Below are 15,009 nucleotides of genomic sequence, written 5' to 3'. Positions count from 1 at the left end.
GTTTGAGTAGAGCTGTGCTGCAGTACCCTACATAGCGGGGAGCCGGGTACCACTGTGCAAGGAAAGGCTCAGTGTTGAATCTCCTTCATTTTCTTTAATGCATTGTTTATATAGAAATAAACTCTTAATTGGGGCTGCATGCTACTCTGCACTTCAATGTGATGAGTAAGAATAAGTGTTGCTGCCGGGAAAGACTCTGTTTCCACCCCTGTCTACACCAATGAGACATTCACACACAACCCAAGGGGCATGCAATGGGCAGAAGGTTTGGCATCCTTCAACTTCAGAAAGGCTAGACCTGCTGTCTATCAATGAATTAACCAAGTCCCAAACACAGAGATAATTTAGTTGATGCAAACATTGATGGATACTCAATTCTCTTATCCGTTGGGAGCATCAAGTGACATTGTTGGGTCTTTGCACCATGCGGAGTCAGGGCAGTTATACAGTGAAAAGTCATCCTGGTCCTTGAGTTAAGATGTCCATATATGTTAAATCGTTGTTGGCAGAACACTTGTTTGGCAGATAGTTATCCATCCCGGTATCCATGTGTTTCTAATAGGGTGAAGGGAATTAGCCGCTGCCAGTCACATACTGTATGCCACGGCATACCACCGCAACCTCCACCTTAGCTCACCTGTTGTGGTCGGTCACTGTTCATATTCCTTTGGCAGATACCATATCCTCTCCAGTGGACAGTCCCTTGCTTCTGCACATGCACTCCCTCCCCCATATTTGATGGGGATGTCCAATTGTAAACTATTGATGGTTTATACTCAGGTCAGGTCATCAATAGTAGATCAGTAGGTGTCCATCACCTGGTACCCCGACCAATCAGCTGTTTGCTTGGCCAGTGGTCACATGCACCAAGCTGATCTCTGCAGGAATTAGACAGCTCTGTTCATACAGCAATGGCCAGGCTTGGAGTTACAGGCCAAGATCTCACTAAAATGAATGCAAACTTGGCCTGCAATAATAATAATCTTTATTTATATAGCGCCAACATATTCCGCAACGCTCACAAGACAGGGGGAATAAAACAAGTCCACGGTTACATGAAGTAATCAGTTTATGGAGACAGTAGGGGTGAGGGTCCTGCCCCAACGAGCTTACATACTACAGATAATGGGGTGATACAGAAGGTAAAGGGGCTAGAGATGTGCGCAGTATGGTGAGGTGGAGAGTGAGGGATGCTATACACACAGACAATGGTCAGGCCGTATAGTGGCGGAATCGGGATGACTGCAGGGGGCGGTTGATTACAGCTAGCAGGAACTGCAGTCGGTAGGACAGGGAGCATGTTATCAGGTGAAGTACAGAGGGGTTTGGGTTAGGAGATGTGGTTTGCCTCCCTGAAGAAGTGCGTTTTTAGAGCACGCCTAAAGTTTTGTGTGTCTGGGATAGCCCTGATAGTTTTGGGCAGTGCATTCCAGAGGACTGGTGCAGCTCTGGAGTCTTGGAGGCAGGAATGAGAGGTTAGGGTTAAAGGGGCACTTAATCTGACTTTGTTGGCGGAGTGTAGGGGGCGGGCTGGGTGGTGGATTGAGATGAGGGAAGCAGTGTAGGGCGGTGCGGTGCTGTGGAGAACTTTATGGATGAAGGTTGCAAATTTGTTATTTAAATTTGACAAAAACACAAAAATAAGAAAAAAGTCAAGGGCCCGCCAAAAATGTCATAATCTGTTGTATAGTGTTAGCAGATGTAGAAAGTACAAGTAAGCGCTGCGAAATATGTTGGCGCTATATAAATAAAGATTATTATTACTTATAATTGTCCCCATGTGCCGGCCTGATCAGCCCTCATAAAGTCATTTACTAGCCCTCCAGGCCATCAACTGGGTAATTCATTATTGATATATGAATTGCTGCAATGGCCTCCTAGATGAGTGATAATAAAGGCATCAGGTCCTACTAACCTGCACATGGCTGCAGGCAGGAAGGGCGCAGACAGTAGCCGCTGCTGATAAGGGGGCCATTGATCATACTACCTCATCACTGCTCAGGTGATTGTGAGACTGGTGACAAGACATCGCTATCTATGCAAACCATCATCTCTTTATTTAACCAACTAATGGGATAACACTGCTGCCTCCTTACTACCAACACTGTAGGGAGCCCATGTATGTGAAAGAAGACAGACTGATGAATAGGATTCCTCTGCTGAGGTTTTATAAGGGTCTGACAAGATTTTTTGACATTTAATTTTTTTTCCATTTTTTTGAAATCTATATTTTTTTTATTAATTCCTCCTCTGGCAGGGAGGTATTGGTGTTGCTAGACAAGGCCCATTTTGGTGGTCATTCCATGTATTCTGGAGAGTTTTTGTAATCATCATGATAAAGGTTCGGCCTCATTATATGAAAATAGTCTAAACTATGTCAGAAAGGAATCATCAACGTCCGGTCTAAGAAATACTAAGAAACACTACATCTGGAAACCTTTTAAGTCATTTTCAATCAGAATGTTAATAATATTGTAGTGTATAAGTCCGCTCACTTGTGAATTTTGCTACTTTTTACAACGTTTTAGATATACTACTCTACAAAGAAAAGTGGACAGCATGTTGGCCCAGTTGTTACCCTCTTTCTTGGGTCCTGGACATGAATTTTGCCAAGTGTACATGCCCATTTAGACACAACGATTATTGCTCCAAATTCGCTCAAAAGCCGTCTTTTGAGCGATAATGTTGTGTGTAAATGTGCCCATCTTTCACTGTTTGGCCAAACGATGAATTACTGTTCTGCCTGAAAACCGCCCCAAAAAATTCACAGGGGCGGAGGAAGTCCCAAAGGGTTATACACAGTGTCACTGAGAAGGACACCTTTAAAATATAACTTTTATTTAGTGAAGTTTTAAAAAATATGTTTTTTTGGACTAGTAACAGTGGACAAACAAACAAACAAATACGTACCCGATAGGGCCGATGCAGAGGTTAATTGCATAAGCCACGTACATACCCACTCAGGGCTTAGTCACACGGGCATTTTTTTCACGCGATTTTTTTGTGCGCATAACTGATGCGCGCAAAAAAATCGCGTGACCGAAGCCAGCGTCACGGCTGAAAAAAACGCTGCTAGCATTCAATAGCTGAGAGCTGCCTCTGATTGTTCACAGTGCTCAGCCAATCAGAGGCAGCACTGAATCACCTATTCATGAATTCATGAATGGGTGAGTGAGTGCTGGTTCTGATTGGCTGAGGGCTGGGACCAATCAGAGGCAGCCCATTCAGCAGGCAGGGATTTTAAATCCTTGCTGCTGAATACTACAGAAAGCAGTTCAGGAGAAGAGCCGGCTGGACGCGGCTGAACCCCGGCTGCTGCAAAAAGGTGAGTATATATACTTTTTTTTATTTTTTACACTTTTTTTGGATGCTTTTCAGGGAATGGCTTATATTTGAAGCCCTTCCCCGAAAATTACTACAGCGCTTGCCGGCAGCCAATTGCTTTCAATGGAGCTGTCTGTATTGCCGGCTCCATTGAATTCAATGGGAGAACATCGTTCTCCTCTGCCACAGCTGTGACAGCTGTGGCAGAGGAGAACGATCTTTAGTATATGTTCTTAATGGGGTTGGCGCTGCTGGCCCCATTGAGTGCACATACAAGAACACTGATTTGCACAGAACGCATAAAAAACAGACATGTGACCTCTCCCATTGCAAACCATTAGGTATATATAGATGCGGATCGCAAGCGCATCTGCAAGTCGGGCAAAAAAACGCCAGTGTGACTAAGCCCTCACAGTAGGCTATGTAATATCTTCAGCATCTACAAATAAGGTGCTGAGGATAGCCTACGGTACTCTCCCCACCACCTATAAGATGGTAACTACGACGCCAGTAAAAACTTGTGCCTGGCACTGTAAGAGTGGTGGTGATAGATATGTATGTATCTCCTCCTCTCTAAAGGTAAAAAATCATGAATACCCACATAGCTCATTGTATGAGCTGTTCTCAGCTGTCAGCCCCGCTGGCAGAACAGCTGGTAAGCAGGACCGCATGCTGTGCTCTGCTGGGGGACAGCTGATAACAGCTTTGTCTCAGCTATTCTCAGCTGTCAACCTCACCTGCAGAACAAAGCGAAAGTAATCAGGATACAGCGGGTGGTGTGTTCCCTGATTACTTTTCCTGGCAGCTCATACACTCATGCTTGGTACTAATAGGCATTAGTGCCAAGTAGTAGTTTATGCAAAATGATCGCTCAAAAGCCATCTTTTGTGCAATCATCTTTGTGGTGTAAATGCACCTTAACATCGGTATGGACCTTATATGATCTTCCAATTTCCTCCCACATTTCAAACACATTTACTGATAGGTAAATTGGCTTCCTATGAAACTGTCTCTAGTGTGAGATAAGGAAATTAGACTGTGGGCTCCACTAGGGACAGGCACTGATTGCAATCCCTGCACATCCATGTGGAATATGTGGAACTAAGTACGGTTATATGTATCAGGACATAATAAAAAACATCTGGTCCTTAGTAGGTCTTAAATTTGGGTATGTACAATCTCAGATGAACAACAAAACATGACAAATTACACCATGTCATTATTTATTTTACAAGAACTAGACCAAAATGCAGAACCAGTTTGTGAAAAATCACATACAGCCTTACAAGTTACTGCTTTTGATTAATTGATCATCAGCAAGTGTTTCCACCTCTATAAAAACAGATGTTTTCGGCAGTTTGCTGGTCTGGAGCATTCAGGGGAATATTAATTCCCCAACGCTATAGTACATACAGTTATGTCTTGCAGAGTCGGGGTATGTATTAAGGGAGATTGCGAGTTGATCTCCCTCCATACAACGTGGGCGCTATCTGTTTCTTACAGCTGAAACCTGTGGGCAACAGCTCTGATAAGCCGCGTGGCTCATCGGAGCTGTTAACCTTTTAAATATTGCTGTCAATTCTGAAATTGCAGGGAGCCGTGTGGGTGTCATGGCAGCTGGGGGCCTTTTGAAAGGCTCCAGAGCTGTCATGGCAGAATGCCTATCAAGCCATGCCTGTGGGGTGGCTTGATAGAATGCCTGCCCAATCGCAGTATGATGTAATGCTATGGCATTACATTTTACTGCAGGAGCGATCAAAGCAATTTGTTGTCCCCTCTGTGGACTAAGAAAAAAGTTAAAAAAAGATTAATAAACTTTTACTAATTATTAAAAAAAAGGAATACATGTTTTAAACCCCCTTTTGTCCTATGTGTAATAAAATAATCTAAATAGTAAAATAAAAATACATTTTTAGTATCTCTGCATCCATAGACGTGCGAACTTCATGCAGATTCTTGCACTCGGGAAACCTCTCCTGAAGGCGCCCCCATGTATCTCTGTGTTTTCTAGCAGCTCTAGAAGATGGACTCTGAACTGAACTCCTTTCCCGCTCTCAATCACTCCCATTTATACTTTCACTCATACCACGTGACAGGATAGAATGGATACAGACAGTCAGCTAGCACCAGACATTTAACCCATCACATGCTGCAGCTGCGCAATACATTTTGCACAGTGCATCAACATAAGGCATCACATGCATGACACTATGGGTGAATGCAGAGGGGCGGAAATTCCGCGGTGAGATTTCCGGCAGAATTTCCGCCCGTGCACGCTGCTATAGAATTGTATGCGTGCACACAATCCTATGTAGGCAGCCGCGATTTGGCTGCGTGAAAACTCGCGCGGTAAACAAATGGTGGCTAGTCCTATTTCAGCCAGCACGTAGCAGAGACAAGACGCTGGGAGGAGGTGAGCTGCGGGTCACTGCAAGGGCACGGGCCATATCCTGCTGCGAGAATTCTCACAGTGGGATCCGACCCGGCTGTCTGCACTAACCCTATGGAGGGGACCAGAAAAGCATGTACTGGGCCACTACAGTAATGCATTATTTACCCCGCACGGTGAACGTCATCAGAAGAAATAAATAAATAAAGAACGCCAGAAATGTGCTTTTCTGATCACCCTGCCTTCAAGAAAAAATGCAATAAAGAACGATCAAAAAGTCATATGTATTCCAAAATGGTACTACTAACGCAAACTGCAGGACATCCCGCAAAACAAGAGCCCTTACACATCTATGTCGATGGAAAAATTAAAAATTTATGGCTGTCAGAAGAAAATAGTTAAAAAAAATTATAATCTTTGTAAAAAAATAAAGGTAGTACAGCAAAAATAAAACAACATAAATTTGGTATCGTAGTAATTGTACTGTCCCATAGAATAAAGGTATCAAGTCACTTTTGTTACAGTTTGTGCGCTGTAAGAACAAGGCACACCCACATATGGCGGAATTTCATTTTTCTTTTTTTTTCATTTTGCTCCACTTAGAATTTTAAAAAAAGTTTTTTAATACATTTTATGGTACATTAAATGGTACCATTGAAAAATACAACTCATTCCACAGAAAACAGGTCCTCAGACATCTATGTCGATGGATAAATAAAAGAGTTACGATTTTGTAAAAGGCGAAAGGAAAAAACAAAAGTAGAAAAAATGGGCCATGTCCTTAAAGGGGTTGTCCCGCGCCGAAACGGGGTTTTTTTTTTTAACCCCCCCCCCCCCGTTCGGCGCGAGACAACCCCGATGCAGGGGTTAAAAAAACAACCCGCACAGCGCTTACCTGAATCCCGGCGGTCCGGCGTCTTCATACTCACCTGCTGAAGATGGCCGCCGGGATCCTCTGTCTCCGTGGACCGCAGGGCTTCTGTGCGGTCCATTGCCGATTCCAGCCTCCTGATTGGCTGGAATCTGCACGTGACGGGGCGGAGCTACACGGAGCCGGCATTCTGCACGAGCGGCCCCATAGAAGACTGCAGAAGACCCGGACTGCGCAAGCGCGGCTAATTTGGCCATCGGAGGGCGAAAATTAGTCGGCTCCATGGGAACGAGGACGCTAGCAACGGAGCAGGTAAGTATAAAACTTTTTATAACTTCTGTATGGCTCATAATTAATGCACAATGTATATTACAAAGTGCATTATTATGGCCATACAGAAGTGTATAGACCCACTTGCTGCCGCGGGACAACCCCTTTAAGGGGTATTCCATTGATTCAAAGTGAAAGTTATATGCTTCATAAGGCTATAACATGTCATTTTGTTTTATAATGTTATAAAGTATAAAGCTGCAGAGATATGGCTTTAACTGTGCTTTCCCCTCCCCTCCCACTTAGTTCACCATTGGTGTCCAATGGTTACGATCTCTATGCGCCATTGTTTTACCGGTTAGGCATGCTCAGTACCTTCACATTCTGTAATGATGACACAGTTCGTACAGTTCTGAATGTGCATTCATCAGTAACTGGCAATGGGGTATTGTGGGAGATGTAGTTTTTGCTCTCTTCGACAACCATTTTAAATAACAATGTGGAAAGCATGGGTGGTGCAGATCAGCAAAGAAAGGTCCTGGAGTTCAGTTTAATGATTTAGATGGACGTTTGGAATAATGGAAATAAGTAGGAACATTAGGGGAATTTTGAAAATTTGTCCAGTCTCCGGAATACCCCATTAACATAATGTCAACGAGGAGAGACAACAGCAATAATCTTATAGAAGCGATCGTTATTCCCCATCCATCTGGGAAGGGCTATAAGGCCATTTCCAAACAATTGAGAGTCCATCATTCTACAACGAGAACGATTATGTATAACGACAATCTTCCCAGGAGGGGATGTCCCAGTATATTCTTCCCAAGCTCAGACCATGCAATGTTCAGAGAAAAGAAAAAAAAGCAGAGGCTACATCTCAGACTCTAAAGGCCTCAAGTTCATGAGAGAACAATTAGTAAAAGACTAAACATGGCTTTTTGGGAAGCATTGCCAGGAGAAAGTGAACATGGCAGCACAGCTAAAATTTGCAAAGTTGCATCTGAACAAATAACAAGACTTCTGGAACAATGTCCTTTGGATAGGCAAGACCAAAGTTTGAGATGTTTGACCATGATGCCCAGTACCATGTTTGGCAAGAATGAAGGACTGACTGCCTGCCAGTGGGCTAATTAATAGAGATGAGCGAGCATACTCGCTAAACGCAATTGCTAAAGCGAGCATTGCCCTTAGCGAGTACCTGCCCGCTCGAGAGACAAGGTTCGGGTGCCGGCGCGGGGGAGTGGTGAGTTGCGGCAGTCAGCAGGGGGGAGCGGGGCGTAGAGAGGGAGAGAGAGATCTCCCCTCTGTTCCTCCCCGCTCTCCCCCGCAGCTCCCTGCCCGCCGCCGACAGCCGAACCTTTTCTCTCGAGCGGGCAGGTACTCGCTAAAGGCAATGCTCGCTCGAGTAATTGCCCTTAGCGAGAATGCTTGCTCATCACTATTAATTAAGTATTTATGTCTCAGCTCATTTTGTCTGTTGTTTTAAGTTTTGAGTGCAAAACAGTCTCAATTTTCGGTGTGTGAACATTTGCATTTCAATCAAGAGGGGTGTCCTCTCTGCATTTGTATATTATATATGTGCCCCATCCAAACCGGTTTCATTTTTGCCTGATGAAGGGTCGATAGAAGACATGAAAGCTTGCTGTAACATCATGTATTTTTGTTAGTCATTTAAAGGTATCATATCTACAAGATTACTTGGCTTTTCTTACCGAGAACAATCACACTTGGCAAGAATCAAACAGAGCATATCAGCACAAACACCTCATACCAAATATCAGGCACGGTGGTGGAGGGGTAATAGTTTGGGCTTGTTTTGCAGTTAAAGGGCCTGGGCACCTTGGAGCCGTTGATTTGACCATGAACTCCTCTGTATAACAAAGGACTCTAGAGTCAAATGTGAGGCCATCTATTGAAACTAGGTCATACAGCAGGACAATGATCCCAAGCACACCAGCCAATCTACATCAGAATGGCTGTAAAGGAAAAGAATGAAGGTGTTGCAGTGGCCAGTCAAAGTCCAGACCTCCACCCAACTGAAATGCTGTGCAGAAACAAATGCCTGAAAACCTTAATGAGCTAAAGCAATGTTGTAGAAAAGAGAAGACCTAAATTCTTCCACAACGATATGAGAGACTGATAAAGTCATACAGAAAATAATTACTGCAAGTCATTGCTGCTGATTCTACAAGCTACGGATTCATGGGGTATTTTTAATTTTTCACATACTGCATCTGCATTTTGGGCTAGTTGTAGTTAAATAAATTAAGACATGGTGTAATTATTCATGTGCTGTTCGTCATCTGAGGTTGTAGTTGCCTAATTTTAAGACCTTCTAAGGACCCCATTTATTTTATGTCCTTATATGTAAAGACATAAAATTCAAAGTGGGTGTACTTAGTTTTTCTCATGACTGTAATTAAAGAAAAATATAAATTAAAAAAATTTCCACAGAAATTAAGCAAAAGGAGTAAAAGAGATATCACAGAAATTCAGAGAAGAACCAAGACGGCTGGGAAATGGTTGATTTAGGAAAGCAATCGGAAGCTCCTGGCATGGTTGAAATTCAGCAGCATGGCCTAATCCAGCTACGGTGCCTTCACACCTGCCGGAATATGTCATATGATGCTGCAGAATATTCCGCTGTGCGAAAAAATCTGAACCAAAACCCTAACATGCGGATTATTATGCAGATTTTTAAAATGGCCTATTTCAGATGGCCATCCTGTAATGCAAAAACGGCACAAAGTTTACCCAAACGGGAGCCATTCTCACAAAGTGGCTTTCCATTCTGAGTCAGGTCCATTCCCAGGGAGGTCCTAAGCAGCGGGTTCAATCTCGAGAAGATTATATTTAAAGGGTTTAGATAATTTACTGCATTCCGTCTGATTTATTTTGCCAGTTGATGTCATTACGATGTTCACCTTCATCCTTATCTCATCTCATTATGATGTCTACAGAAGAAAACTAAAAAAGCTGAAAAAAACACCAGAAAAAGATTTCCATCAATCAGACATGCCCAATAAGTTACTATATACACACTACTACTATACGATTACTGGGGCAGGCTTCAATTATCTTTAGTATTGGATGCATTATCATTATCAAACAATGCCTGACACTCGTCCCTGTGTATCCGCGCTCCCGTGCTGTCACATGGGAGCTACTGGTGCTGGCTCGCTCACAGAGCGGCCAGCAGGGGGGCGGGGCAGTGAAGGAGATTTCTCTCCTCTCGCTCCCTTGTCCCTCTCCATTGAGATAACAGAGCGGCCGTTCACTACTGAATGGCAAGTGTTTAAACTGCATGATGAGCGATGAGCTCATTGCTGATCTTTTATGCTGCATATACGATGAGCTTTATCACTCATCGTTCAGTTTAAAGAGGGGCCGTTCAGTAGACATTTGTCCCGTGTAAAAGGACCTGAGTGAATAGTGAAATAATCGATTCATGTCGGTATCGTATGATTTCATTAAAATCATCATGAATCTGGGCAGCTAATTTTGACTTCCATTAAAGTCAATCAGAGTAGAAATCCGTTTCACTAATTGCTCCTCCAGAAGGTCCCCTATGCAGCCAAAGCCCCTCAAATTGCATGGGAATCCAGCCACACATCTGGGGAAAACTGCTCCTTCCACAAATTGGTTAAAATAGTGTACAGTTGGTGTAGGGATGAATCGTATCACAGGGGTGTCACTGAATACAAAAGAAGGCCCACATAGGGTCTCCTAGATCAAACATTGCGCCAAGGAAGACAGCGGGTGCGGTGCTTGTTTTAAAAGCAATGTCATACATTTTACATGGACAAAATCAGCTGAACAGAACAACGAGGCCTTCTCCAAGGAAAATCTGTAGGGCTTAAGGCCATTTCTTGTGCTTTAGAAAATTTTTGTTTTGGGAAAAGGAGTCTAAGGAAACATGGCGGAAGCAGGAGAAGGAGAGCAGCAGCACTTCTATCTACACCAATAACACTACCTCGCGGACAGAGTGTGCTCCTCATGGAAACATGAAAGCTGTAGCTCCATATTTCCATAATGATATGTTTTTCATTTGGGGGAGGAAGTAGGAGGCGGAAACATGGCGGAAACAGGAGAAGTAGAGTAGCACCGCCACTACCACTATCAGCAGCAACAGCATCTTCAGGGCTGAGTGTGGTCTTTGCTATAAACCTATACTCAGTCATGTGTTAGTAAAAATTACCAGCGTGCTAATTAATCAGTGCACCTCATTATCTTTCACCTCCTTTTGTCTTTGTCGTCCTTGTCCTCCTGAGTGGACTATATGTCACAGTGTCACTGGGAGCTGACACCTCTGCTTCCACATTGCCTGTCGTGGGCTGACAGAGCGCACTGACCCTCTCTTATCTTACTCTTTGGAGGGAAGAAAATGAATGGGCATCAGAGCATTCAATGTCTTGGTCTTCTACGGCTGCCTGCACACGGCCGGGTCAGATTCCGCATGCGGGATACCGAAGCAGGATCCGACCCGGTTCCCAGCTGGCGACCCTAGCTTACCTCTTTGCCGTCTTCTAATCTGCGCTGTAAATGTGTCGGCTGGCAGGCCGACGGACATGTGCAGTACAGATTGTGCCGCATCGTCGCTAGGCAATGATGCAGATCTCGCGAACTTTCCGCAATGATGCTTGCAGAAGGACCGCGGGGTGGATGGCTTCCATTGACTTCAATAGATGCCGTGTGCATGGAAGCTGTACAGAATTGAAGTAGGCCGCAATTTCTTCTCCGCAAGCAGAAAATCGCAATCAATTTCCACTCGTGTAGAGGAAATCACATTTTGCCATAGCATTATGTGGGCGGCAGTTGCAGCTGAATCCAGAGGCAGACACTTGCTCTGCATTCCACAATGCAAATCTGCCCGTGTGCAGCCGGCCTACCTCTGATTGTTTGGAATACCCAGTTGACATCCATAATACTGAATGATCAAACAGCTCCTCAGACTGATCCATCTGGGCTGTTTCTGAGGGTGTGGGGCACTTGGCACAGAGTGAAGTAGAAGGAGATGCTCATGGCCAACTGGTGCAGACTGACTGCTGCGTGCCTGGGAGGAAGAGGAGGTGTTAGTACTTAAGGCACGCTGTGTCATCCACTCCACAAACTATTCTGTGTGCTGTGGATGTAACGCACGGGCAGAACCACTTCTAAGGAATGGCAGCGGGCTTGCCTTGCCTACTGCAGTACGTGGAGCTGTTGCTTCATTGGGAGCTGCTTAAAGTGCCAACTTGGCCCATAATCTACCAACACTACCGACACATCCCCACCCCTTGCATTCTTCATGTTTTTTTTTATTTATTATTTTTATTTACTTTTTAGGGTAGTTTTATGTAACTTTTGAGCTAAATTTGTAGTTTGCAAAAACCCACTGCTAGCTGCGTATGGTCTGCAAATAGTTTGTAGTGGCTGGACTGGTGACTTTGAACAAAGTCGGAGGCCGCTGACATGCACTGTCTGTTTTGTTGTTTTTCTGTTTGGGATTTTTTTTGTTTTATATTAAAGGAGATGTCCCGCGCCGAAACGGGTTTTTTTTTTTTTAACCCCTCCCCCCCTCGTTTGGCGCGAGACAACCCCGATGCAGGGGTTAAAAAAACAAACCGGAGAGTGCTTACCTGAATCCCGGCGGTCCGGCGTCTTCATACTCACCTGCTGAAGATGGCCGCCGGGGTCTGCTCCCTCCGTGGACCGCAGCTCTTCTGTGCGGTCCATTGCCGATTTCAGCCTCCTGATTGGCTGGAATCGGCACGTGACGGGGCGGAGCTACACGGAGTCGGCATTCTGCACGAGCGGCCCCATTGAAGACAGCAGAAGACCCGGACTGCGCAAGCGCGGCTAATTTGGCCATCGGAGGCCGAAAATTAGTCGGCACCATGGAGACGAGGACGCCAGCAACGGAGCAGGTAAGTATAAAACTTTTGATAACTTCTGTATGGCTCATAATTAATGCACAATGTACATTACAAAGTGCATTAATATGGCCATACAGAAGTGTATAGACCCACTTGCTGCCGCGGGACAACCCCTTTAACAGAAAAAACTACCTGCAAGAAAATCCCTGGGAGGCATGATATGTGAGAACAGAAGGCCACAGAGTATAACCTGAACCTTTTTGAGATGTTCTTCTTTGGTACAGTGTAATTAAATTGGAAACACTATGAAAGAGCTCTCAAATGATTCAGATATGGTATCTGATGGCAGGCCCCCCAGGCCAAAGGATTCTCTAAATGCGACTGGGGAAGAGCAAGGTCTGAGTACAAGTAGTCGGGGTTTACCTCATGAAGCTACTGGGGAAAGCCCATGGGAAGCCTAGCTGCTGATGCACCTCATGATGAAAGGAAAGGACTGCGCTGTACCAGAGCTCACATACTAGCAACATGGAATGTGTTTGGCATGAGTCTATGGAAATTGGCCATTGTGAAGTGCTAAATGACAAGACTTAACATTGATATTTTTGGAATTAGTGAATTGCACTTTACAGGCAATGGGTATTTTCAGTCCGATGACTTCACATTGCACTAAGCCGGACATGAGGAAATCAAGAGGAATGGAGCAGCCTTTATTAGAAAAAAGCAGACCTCAAAGGCAGTAGAAAGTTTTAGAACAATCAGCGGCCGTATCATTGCTATCCTGATATGTGGTAAGCCAGTGAACATCTCAGTCTTACAGGTCTATGCCACAATGCCTGATGCTGATGAGGAAACCATTGAAGTGCTAAATAAGGACATCATTTACATTATGGGTGACTTCAATTCCAAAGCTGGCAGCCAGCAAATAGCAACCATCAGGGCTCCCACACACTTGCGTTTTTGGTGCATTGCGTTTTTCAAATTAGAAAGTCCCATTGACAATCGCGTTAACAAAAAGCGCAGCGTTACAAAAACGCAAGTGTGTGGAAGCCCTCACAGAAAGATTTGGGCTTGGTGAAAGAAATGAAGCTGGTGATCAGTGAAGCTATTGCTGCCAGTACCAGTGAAAACCATCAAGCGCTGTGCCAGGCAGTATGGGCATCCACACAATGGCCACAAGACTGGAAAAGATCTGTCTTCATCCCTCTACCAAAGAAAGGAGACTCCCAGAATTGCTCCAACTACCGAACAATCGCCCTCATTCCGCATGCAAGCAAGATTCTTCTCAAAATTATACAGGAAAGACTGAGATCAGCAGTTGAAGCCGCACTCACTGATGTGCATGCAGGATTCTGATGGGGACACAGCACCCGCAACCATATTGCAAACCTGCCATGGACAATGGAAAAAGCTCAAGAATACCAAAAGAATATCTACATGTAGTCAAGGCCTTTGACTGCATCGACCATGACAAGCTATGGCAGGCACTACAAGAGCTGGGCACATGAGCACATCTAGTCAAGCTAATAAAATCACTTTATACCAATCAAGAAGCCACTGTGAGATCACAGCATGGGGACACAGATTGGTTTGGGGTCAGCAAAGGCGTCTGACAGTGCTGCATCCTCTCACCCTTCTTGTTTTACCTATATGCAGAAGTGATCATGCGGAAAATGGACATAGATGAATTGGAAATCGGGGTGAAAATAGGTGGCAGAAACATCAACAATCTCCGTTATGCAGATGACACAACTCTGCTTGCAGAAACAGAAGCAGGTCTGAAGCAGCTGATATGTAAGATTAAAACTGAAAGTGAAAACATGGGCCTCTACCTGAATTTAAGGGCTTCTACTCACTAGCGTTTTTTTTGACGCTGCAATATCACTGCGTTTTTTCAATGGGACTTTTTAATGTTAAAATGGCATCGCACAAAAAACGCAAGTTTGTGCATTGCGATTTTAACATTAGAAAGCCCCATTGAAAAAAACGCAGCGATCTTGCAGTGTTAAAAAAATGCTAGTGAGTAGAAGCCCTCAAGAAGAGAAAAAGTATGACAACTGCAAAAAATGGCCAAATTCAAATCTAAAATCGACAATGAGGTCACAGAATTCATGCAGGACTTTATCGTTCTGGGTCAAAAATTGACCAGGACAGAGAATCTATGCCAGAGATAAAACGTAGGACAGCATTGGTGCAATGCTAAATATGGCCAAAATCTGGGATATTAGGGATATCAGTATAGCAATTAAACACAGGATAGTGCAAACCACCGTTTTCCCCATAGCCATGTATTAATGTGAAAG

Source organism: Eleutherodactylus coqui, chromosome 7, assembly GCF_035609145.1.
Source record: "Eleutherodactylus coqui strain aEleCoq1 chromosome 7, aEleCoq1.hap1, whole genome shotgun sequence".
NCBI lineage: Eukaryota > Metazoa > Chordata > Amphibia > Anura > Eleutherodactylidae > Eleutherodactylus > Eleutherodactylus coqui.
The sequence above is the reverse complement of the archived record's forward strand: the minus strand, read 5'-3'. Positions refer to the sequence as shown.